This window comes from Lolium perenne, chromosome 7, assembly GCF_019359855.2.
Source record: "Lolium perenne isolate Kyuss_39 chromosome 7, Kyuss_2.0, whole genome shotgun sequence".
NCBI lineage: Eukaryota > Viridiplantae > Streptophyta > Magnoliopsida > Poales > Poaceae > Lolium > Lolium perenne.
Genome location: NC_067250.2, coordinates 189,734,980 through 189,745,337, shown reverse-complemented (window position 1 = coordinate 189,745,337; position 10,358 = coordinate 189,734,980). Strand labels below are relative to the sequence as shown.

Here is a 10,358-nt window from a genome sequence, read left to right as displayed (position 1 = left end):
CGGTCGGAGAGGGCACCGATCGGGCCCTCCGGCGCCTCGCGTCACGTCCATTTCGTGCGTGGGCTCCGCCTGTCATCCGCACGACCCCAATCTCTACAAGTTTCCCCCAAATCTCCCCCTCCCGCCCGCTGCTAATTTTCTCCCGCCTGCCGCTTAATCTCTCGCGCCTCGCCGCCATGCCACCAAAGAAGAAGGCTCTAACGAAGCCACTGAAGACGCCGGCGAAACAAGTAGTTTGCTGGATTGCTTTATTGCCTGCCTGCTTGAAGAACGTGTTTACTGATGATGATATGCATGTATCTGAAACACTTCAATACATATGGTCGTTTAAGTTGAGCTCTGATGAAGTCCAATTCTATGTGCTATAAAGTGTTGATTTGAACTTTCTGATGTATTTGTGTATTTCGTCCATATAGTGATATCTATTAGAGATAATGTTCTGCAGAGAACTGAGGCAATAGTTCACATCCGTGTTTGTATTTCTGACATACTGCTCATCAAAATTCTACATCATCAACACAATAGTGAGCATTTCATAACCACACCATAAAACATCACTTTTACATCATCAACGCGCTAGAGTTGGCCCATTCTAGTAGCACTCCTACATTATCATTTAGCGTGTCCTAGCTGCTGTCCTCCTGCTAGCCCAGTGCGTCGCCGGCCTGTGCTCCTGCTAGCACGTTGCCGGCCCCTCTGCTCCTCCTAAGATCATTAGAACAGCCAAAAGAGAACTGAGATCATTAAGATGCCAAAGCCGGACTCGAATCATAAAAATAAACTGGTTCATTATCTTTGTCATGAATATGGTTTATCACAAGAACTCATGTACATTCATAAAGAGAAACTATCTAGGAGTAAGAAAGAGTATGATTGAGACAAGCAATAACTGTTTAATACAAGCAGTGATAATATTTTCCAATATTCTTGACTATACTGTCAAGCAATAACTGTTTAATACAAGCAGTGATAATATTTTCCAATATTCTTGACTATACTGTCAAGCAATAACTGTTTAATACAAGCAGTGATAATATTTTCCAATATTCTTGACTATACTGTCAAGCAATAACTGTTTAATACAATCAGTGATAATATTTTCCAATATTCTTGACTATACTGTCAAGCAATAACTGTTTAATACAAGCAGTGATAATATTTTCCAATATTCTTGACTATACTGTCAAGCAATAACTGTTTAATACAAGCAGTGATAATATTTTCCAATATTCTTGACTATACTGTCGAGCGGATAAAGAGATGGTAGCTTCTGATCACTTGGAACCTACAAGAACCAGGTAATCATCAAATGAAATAGACACTGAATATATCAGAGTCTAGCTACAAGGTTCAACAAGACCAAGATAAATTTCATATTTAGATGTCTCACTGTATGCAAGAACGAAAAGTCAAGATCAGTACGTACAGCCGAAGTAAGTTGAGCTAGGAAGGATTGGAATAATTATCCAAAGGATGACATGTTGCATAAGTCTACCCTATTCACTATTCAGTAAAAAGCTAAATGCCACTTCTAGATACTAATCGCTCTATAGAAAGCTCGGCACTAAAAGCAGTCCAATAAGTAGATGTCTGCCAGGAAGCAACATAGTACGACCAGAAAATGTTTCAAAACATTATATCTGGCAAGAGTTTCACCTGTTTTCCAACAGGAAGTTATGGAATGCTTAAAAGTTTAATTCTACAACATCTTTCATTTTCCTGGGCCTGTTGACCACCTACAGTACACTTCTACGTTTAATTGTCACTGTCGGCGACTTCGAGCTTCCTTTAGTACGAGATCATGTGGATCAACCAAATTTGGTGCCTCCCTGCATCATGAAGTGATTAATCTCTTCAGTCTTCAGGCTTACACAGAGGTGCATTTGTGGTTTGCGATGAACAAGACAACAAGTACACCTCTATTCTATTTCCTTTGGTAGGGGTACACTTCAATTAGGGAGTAGAGATATAAATTCCAAAATACTGAATTTGACTCATATGTTTGCAGACATTGGACTGACGGACATACAAAACTGAATTTGAGCTGAGGCACTCGGCTGACCTTGAGAGTTGAGGCAGTGGCGTACAATCCAACAGGCGATAGGGGACTATGGCCGTCGACTCTGATCCCGGCAGCGAGAAGAGCTGCGGCTTTGCAGCGGGCTGGGCACCATGGCTTGCACTTGCTTCTTCCTCACTCACATCTGCTACATCGATCATCACTTCATCATGGTAACCAGCTTCTACATTGTTGTTCCTTGTAGCCCATTAACATTGTTACCTTCGTCTGATACTTGCATCTAAGAAGACATGCATTCAGCAAAAATATAAATCTAACATTTAGGAACAACACATGATATGGTACTAAGGTTAATGTGCAGAGTAGTATTCAATACGTTACAAAATAATGAAAGCGAACATATATACCAGCATGAATTTAGATTGTGCCGAACTAAGAGAATCACGAGACACCATTATAACCATTATAATATGCTACCACTCCTTCCAAAAGCTCTGCCATTACATAACTATTACAGGGGCAAAAGGTTTCATGCATCAGGAAACAATGTAACTCAAAGCTAGAATGCTAAACAGGTCTCACACTTGGAGAGCCACCACTAGAATACGTTACAAGTGTCAAGCTTTTCTTAATGAAAATCCACAAAGATCAAACAGAGATGTACATCACATCTAGAATGCCACATTTGGGGAATCGCTGGTTGATAACTGTACTGTACATCAATAAATCTTAAAATCGGAAGGTCAAGGAATGATGGTTCAATTCAGCAATAGTACTGGTCATAGATAGAGGAAGGTTATCACAATTCACCGTACAGTAATTTAGTGAAGACATGATCATCTGATCCTTATCCTGATCCTTGAGGGAGGGGGCGGCGGCGGCTGTGACGGAGGGAGGGGCCGGCGGAGTCTGGCGGCTGCGACGGAGGGAGGAGTGGCGGCTCGCGTCTGCGATGGAGGAGAGGGCCGGCTGCGGCGGCTGGCGTCCGCGATGGAGGAGAGAGGGCGGCTGCGGCGGCCGGCGGCTTCGACGGAGGGAGGGGGCGGTGGAGGCGACGGCTGCGATGGAGGAGAGGGTGCGTCCGCGGCGGCTGGCGGTGCGATTGAGGAGAGGGCGGCGGCTGGGGCGGGCGTTCGTGGGAAGTACTACGAAGGATTCGATGATTTTTTTTCCGGATTATGATTTGATGATGATTTGATGAGTTGACATTCAGAACGTACGGTTAGAATTATTGAAGTATTATAGAAGTTACACCCCGATTTAATCAACGGTTAAGAAAAAATACATTAGACGGAACCCAGATTTGATTAGACGGAACCAAAGTTCCGTACCAATCACCGTAACAGAGCTCAAATTTTAAAATATTAAACTTTTGTACTTCATTATTAATAAATAGATTTTAAATTGTTCATAGGTAAAAACTATATGTTAATTTCGAAAAAAATTCATGATTATAAAAAGGTTTATATTTTAAAAACATTCACTTTTAGAAATTGTTCATGATTTAAAAAAGGTTTAGATTTAAAAATTGTTCGTCGGTTAAAAGGTTTGGATTTTAAATAGGTTCATATTTTAATGAATGTCCACCTGGTAAAAAGGTTCGGATTTTAAAAGTTTCATATTGTAATAATTGTTCACTGGGTACAAATGATAGATTTAAATATTGTACACCAGGTAAAAAAGTTCATATTTTAATAATTGCTCATCGAGTAAAAGGTCTGGATTTAAAAATTGATCATGAATTAAAAAGGTTCAAATTTTAAAAAGGTGTACATATTTTAGTAATTGGTCACCATGTAAAAGGTTCAGAATTAAGATTGTGCATGATTGAAAAAAGAAATAGGTTTTGAAAATGTTCATAATTTTAAAAGTACCTGGAATTGAGAAAAAAAAAGACAAGAAACATGAAATAATAAAACCAAAACGTCGCGCGCCTGCGAGCTTGGTACCCGATCGCTTGTTTATTTTCAAGACAAGCTAACCTTGTTTTCTAGTTGCGAGACAAGCTAACGATCGCTAGTAGCATGATCACTCGTGCTCTTGTGCATCGGCTCCTGATAAATAGAAAACAGCGAGACACTCGTGCGCTGAGCCAGGCCTATGTTGGCATACGAAGCAAGCGACGCGAGGTTTAGCTCGCTAAGAGCAACACATAGAGCGAACCGCAACCACTATTTATCACTTAGTGTGAGCGCTATAACAGCTCACGCGCGCTAGATTTTTCATGGGCTAGCCCACATCATCGTCTGGACACTTTCCGTTGCTTTTCAGGTGTTCTCCTTGAGGGTCTCGCTGGACACGCTTTTTTTATCCGCTCAGTTGATTTTCTCACGAGGGAGACCCGCATGATCTGTCATTCGTTCTTTTTTATATTTTCTCCTTCATATTTTTTTTTAAAATGACTAGTAAATGTGCCCGTGCGTTGCAACGGGACGTCTTTTTATTGTATGTACTATTTTAAATCCATACCCAATAAACCCTAAAATCCCTAAGATCCCCCTGCGCAAGGCAAACCCACGGAAGAACTTCTGTGATGCACCACCCCTTCCACCCACCTTCAACTAATGAACACAAACACGCCACAATCAGTAGCAAAACACAGAACAACCAATGCCAAATATATTGTGTCGTCCCCCAAAAAATGTGTGTAGGTATATTTTGGATCGGAGGTACTAGCAACATTTTTTCTATCTCTCCTTTTTCTCTAGTCAATACATGCAAAAAAATCTATTTTTTTTTATCAAAAATCAATAGACGTAGACAGTTAATAGCAAATTAGTGGCCATCAGCTAGAGCTTGGGTTTAAGTTGATTCCTAAATATGTTTATTTTAATGAGTTTGATTTCTAGTTGAGAAATTCCAAAGCTGTGAAGTTTTTCTTGGACCAGAGATGCGTTTTTTGGTAGAAACATTTGGCCACGACCAGAAATCCAGAATAATATGGTACAATAAATCGAGCTGCCGCTGATAATTTGAGTATGCAATGATACTTGGCTATATATATATATATATAGATATATATCTAGAGACGCGCTATTTGACTCCCTGGGTGCAGAATATTATTCTGCACCCCGCCCGTCCAACGCGCGTAGACCCGCCCAGCCGAGCGTCCGCCCTCAGTCCCGCATGCGTGACATAATAAACTGGGCGCATGCGACATAAGATTATGTTCCTCTTCCGCGCCCTCGCTCACGAGCAGAAGGACCAAATGTTACCGCATGCGACATTATAAAATTATGGGCAACGTAACTTTTTGGAAGGATATGTCAGTCAGCCAGAGGAGCATGCATGTGACGACGTAAGATGTTTTTTTTTTTCCTTCTATTGTTGCAAACTATTTTGGTAAGAACTATTATATCCAAAGTTATTTAGATCTCTCGCGTCGCTCGACCTGGGCGGCTCGGGAGCTAACCCTAGCGCCGCCAAGGAGCTCCCCGCCGCCGCTGCCGCCCCTCGCCGCCGCTGCCGCCGGCCATCGCCGCGGTGGCGGCGGGCCCGTCCCCAAAGGTGGGCGGGGTCTTCTCGCCGTGGCTCGCGCGGGAGAATCGGTAGGCCGGGGTGGCGGCCCCGGTCGCCGGTGTTGGTGGCGGCGTGGCTCGCTGCCGCGGCCGCGCGGCGGCGTGGTAGCTGCTCTCCGGCGCCGCCCGTGCCGCTTGTGGTGGCGCGGGATGGGGAGCGCGGCCTCGGCGCGGGGCGGTGTGCGGCGGGCCGGATCCGGGCCACGAGGGCCGGCTCGGGGGCGCGGGTGGTCTGGGTGATGCGGCGGTGCTGCGGCAGGCCGGCACGGGCCCCTTGGCGTGGAGGTGCTGCAGGCAACGACAGCTGGATGGTGGTGGTGTGCCGGGGCGGCGCCCCCCCGGGCAGCGGTGGCGTTTTGGTGGACGGCGGTGATGGCATGCTGGCTGTCCTGCCGGTGAAGGAGTTCTCGACGGGAAGGTGCTTGCTCCGGGTGAAAGCTCTGCCCGACTTGATCGGTGCCGGCGATGGCGACGCCCTAGGGCGCCGTTCCCCTTCTTGGAGGCATCGTCGTGGAGCTCCCACCTCTCCTACCTTCGAGGCTTCGTGCCCTCCGGGTGAAAACCCAAGCTCTTGCCTCGGCCGGAGCGAGCGACGGCGGCGGTCTCGTCGCTTCCCTTCTTGGAGGCGTCGTCTTTGGAGTGCATGACCTTCATTCGGCGATGGTGGTTTGTTTGCTGGGCTGCGTTGCCTTGCCGTCTGTGTTGGAGGATGCCGAGGCGGCGGCCTCGGGTAGATGGCTGTGTGCCGGGGCGGCGGCCCCGGAAGGCGGTGCGGCAACATCTCTATGGTGCGGGGATGCGGCTTGCCACAGCTTGGGTGGTGGCCCTGGCCGTGTGGGCGGCAGGGCAGTCGGCTCGGTCGGACGTGTCCTTGAGAGGACGGTCGGACGTTATGTCGGGGCGGCGGCCCCGGATGAGTTGGTGCGACGCCCGTGGTCTGCGGCCGTTTGCCCTGTGCAGCTTGGGCTGCGGGTTGATGGTTCGTGCGGCGTTGCAGCTCGAGAGCGAGCGGTGGTAAGTCGGGGCGGCGGCCCCGGAAGGTGGTGGTCTTGGTGGACGCGCATGGCGCGACGGAGCAGCGGTATGTCGGAGCGGCGGCTCCGAATGTTCGTCATCTTCGAGGGTGCTTGACCTTGTATCGCGTGGGCGATAAGGTGACTCTCGACGGTGAGCTTGGGTGGCAACGACAATGGTGTTGAGCATGGTTTGGTTGCTGCAAGACCGTGTTAGTCGGCTCCGTCCCGGCGTGTCCGAATGTCTTCAAGTTGGTCTCCTCTTGCTGTGAAGTCGAAGCTGCCTTTGGGTGGTGTCCGATGACCTTCGAGGGGCGGTCTAGCGATGAAGGTCCTTTTCGGCGCAGGTCTTGTGCATCTCCTCTCCGGGGCTCGTCGTCAAAATCGGAGCTACCGGCTTTTTCTTGGGGAGCCATCTGTTTGGCATAGGCCAACTCGAGCTTCGCGTTTGTGTAGCTTCTGTGGGTAGCCAGGGTGGCTCGGTATGCCCTTCGCCCTTCGCGGCGTCGTGTGGGTGGGTGTGGGCTTGGCCCTGTCTTTGTAGGTTTTCGCCCGATTTTCTCCTAAAAATCGAGCACCTTCTTCTTAATTAATGGATGAGGCAAAGCTTTTGCCTCCGTTTCAAAAAAATATTTTGGTAAGAACTGGTGCCCTGACCTAAGATTATATGCAATTTTCATGCATGTAAGTACTATTCCTGTGACCTTTTGAAACTATATACTGAAAATCTACAGTTGATCTATTCTCAAAAAATTATTACAACTGAGTGATCCATGGAGATTCAGGGAGGTACATGAACTACAATCAGAAATGTAAAATAATTATGAAGGATAAGAACAAAACTACTGCTGTTGTAGGCCACCAGTAAGCTCACCTAATTTGAGGGGAGGAAGCTGTAGTACAAGCTAAGAAGAGGAATCGCACATGTTCCATGGATTCCTGATGTACGCAGTACTGCAGCTCCCCTGTGAGCAGCCATCAAATAAGGATTGAATCTTCTACCCCCGATTAGCCACTGACATTATCAAAATAGTACGAGAAGTCAGATCCTTATTCCGTCGGCCATCAGTTAGGGGAGAGAGATGATATGGAGAGCTGATAAATAGAGCACTGCAGATAAATACGTTTGGGCAACAAATTAAAATGATATCTGATATTGACCGCCTAACACATCCTCTCCAGCCAAAATCAGCGAACCTTCCGCCTGTTGTTAAGCTCTACCATGTTTTTGCTTCTACATATGTAGGCTTTCTTGCAATGATGGTTGTTTGGCTGAACATGTATGCATATAAAGTTCTTACGCGGTCATATTGACGATCACTCAGCTGGTGCAATATTTTTATGGACTCCTATGTCGTCTTCAAGAACAGGACATAATTACCAGCTAGCATGTATTGTGTCCAGAAGAAGGGACACTAGGCTCTGCAAGGAAAAAGAATGGGCCATAGATTGGTGCTTCAGGGGATACAACCGTCTTACAAAAAACGAGAGCAATCCACAGCAATTAGCCCTTTTGAAGTTGCAGGATACATAAAAATTACTGCATTAAAATTTTCTTAATATTGAAATGCCAAAGGTAACTGCTTTGGTAATTCAGCACTCTATAAAATTAGCAAGATTAATGGAATTTTTGTATAGATCTTGCTGAACTAGTTGAAGGTGATGAATAACAGAACCTAGCAGCAGTCACAACTCACACCTGTATCAACTGCAAGAACCTATCATGCAACCATTTAGAATTCAGTCAACCTTTAGAACGGAGTATGTGAATTATAAGCTTAAAAATCCTACAATGTCTTTTTATCGTCAAAGGTCAGCTACTGGAATATCTTCACAATGATTTTGCCACACCGAATATACATTGGTCATACTGAATCAGTGTCGGTTCTTAAAGAAAAAAATCTAATAGGCTAATGACACAATCAAAGCTGGAAGCAAAGAAACTAACATGTCACACTCATCAATTTTCAAGCTCATGAAAATATTGCAACTAGGAAGCTGAAAATGTGAGAAGCATTTACGAATAACAAAGACTAATAATTCCCATAGAAGACGGCATACTTGACAGACATAGTTCTTTAAATGTGAGAAGCATTTACCCCGGGCGCAATGAAAATAGAACTACATGAGCTGAGCTGAAAATTAAAACATAGCAGCAAGGTAAAGAAATTGCAAAAGACTAATAATTCCCATAGAAGACGGCATACTTGACAGACATAGTTCTTTATTTGTTCAATTGCATGTAGTTTTTAAAATATATTTAAGACAGGATCATGCAAGATTTCAAGATTCTATTTCTCTTCAACAAAGACAATTTTTACCGTGGTTCTGCACTCCTGTGCCATCTTCAAGAACGGGAAAGAAATTAGAAACTAATATGCATTGTCTCCACAAGAACGGGACACAAATAGGTACGGTATACGGTATGGGCATGAGGTGAGGACTGAGGACATTTGCAGCATGACCTGGTCGCGGACGGCTGCAGCTTCTCGACGGCGTTCAAGGCTTGGACTGAAAATTGTTCATGCATGATTCAAGTTCTGATACCTCCATCGTTATATTGAAGACTAATTTTAGTAGAGGAATGGTGATTACTTGGTATACTTTGTTTTCCACTGTTTCATGATACACATAACAGTTACTTGTGGTATTTGCTTAATATGCATATGCAAAAAATAAGTATTCTACAAAGAAGCAATACATCCTGACAGTAGAACACACGGAAATTCTCAGTGCTAAAAGAGATAACCAGCAAAACAAAGAAATTAGATGATACTCACCATAACAGTCGAGCATCGTGCGGTCTGCTCTTGTAATGTTGCTTGGACATGCTGAGTCATCTCTCATCGAAGCACAAACGTATCATCCTCCTGTCATCTGTCGATCTCATTGGTCTGTACCATCCAACCTAAGCGACATAGTGAGCAGAACCAATTAATTTTCTCAAGTTCTTGTTTCTTGAATACGTACAACTAATGTTTACATGAGCACAAATCATAGCATCACAAATACAGCGGGACCTTTTACTGCTTGAGGAAGAGGATTACGACCGGAGCAATTGGAGACGACGAGTACGGCAGGAGAGGTTGGAAACGAGGAGAACGGCGGCGCTCCTATGGCAAGGACGGGAGTGACTGCTGCTAGCAGTAGACGACAGGAACCTGGGGCATGAGGCGAGGCCGGCGGCGACACGACCCCGTCGCGGTTGGCTGGAGCTCGGCGGCGACAGGATCTGGTCGCGGGCTGCTGGATCTTGGCGGAGTTCGACGCCAGGGAGGTTGGATCCCAGCGGCAGGAGCCCAGACGGCGGCGCTTCGAGGCAGTGGTGAATGGATCCGTCGCCGACCGCCGCAATTCTAGCTGCAGCACTCGCCTCCAGCTGCAGCGCTCGCCGCCGGCCGCCATGCCCAGTCGCCCGCACGCCGCCTCCATCCCGTGGAAATTCCAGAACCGCCGCACGCCACACGATTAGACGACGGTGGGCTAGCTCGTAACCCACAATAAACGTAGAGAAACTGACGATGCAAAAATAAAAGAAAATTACGTGGTAGGACGCGGGGACTAATCGGGTTCGGCTGAACAGGCTCGATGGAGCATGGCTAGTCCGGCTCGGTATGTCGATCCGGGGGCAGAATTACTATTCTGCACCCAGGGGGTTTAATAGAGTTTCTCTCTATATATATATATAGGACATATTCATACTACACCCGGGTGTAGTTACACCCACGCGTGTTTCTCATAATCTAGAGAGTATCTATCATACCGGAGAGTATGTACATGTAGTATGAAGTATATAAGACTATTTTG

The 10,358-nt window shown here is 45.9% G+C and overlaps 1 long non-coding RNA gene across 5 annotated transcripts; it reads right to left on the bottom strand.

Annotated features, from left to right (window-relative positions):
• Positions 1–450: 450 nt before the first annotated feature.
• Positions 451–10,093, bottom strand: LOC139834219 (uncharacterized). Of its 5 annotated transcripts, none has more exons than XR_011749754.1 (5): positions 9,332–10,093; positions 7,426–7,566; positions 2,063–2,300; positions 1,657–1,829; positions 451–705 (listed from the first exon to the last, which is right to left on the bottom strand). It is a non-coding gene; the product is annotated as an uncharacterized lncRNA (long non-coding RNA). The 5 variants fall into 5 exon arrangements; XR_011749755.1 differs by lacking the exon at positions 451–705 and adding an exon at positions 893–1,285; XR_011749757.1 differs by lacking the exon at positions 1,657–1,829 and having other exon boundaries at positions 9,332–10,090.
• Between the last annotated feature and the right edge of the window lie 265 nt (positions 10,094–10,358).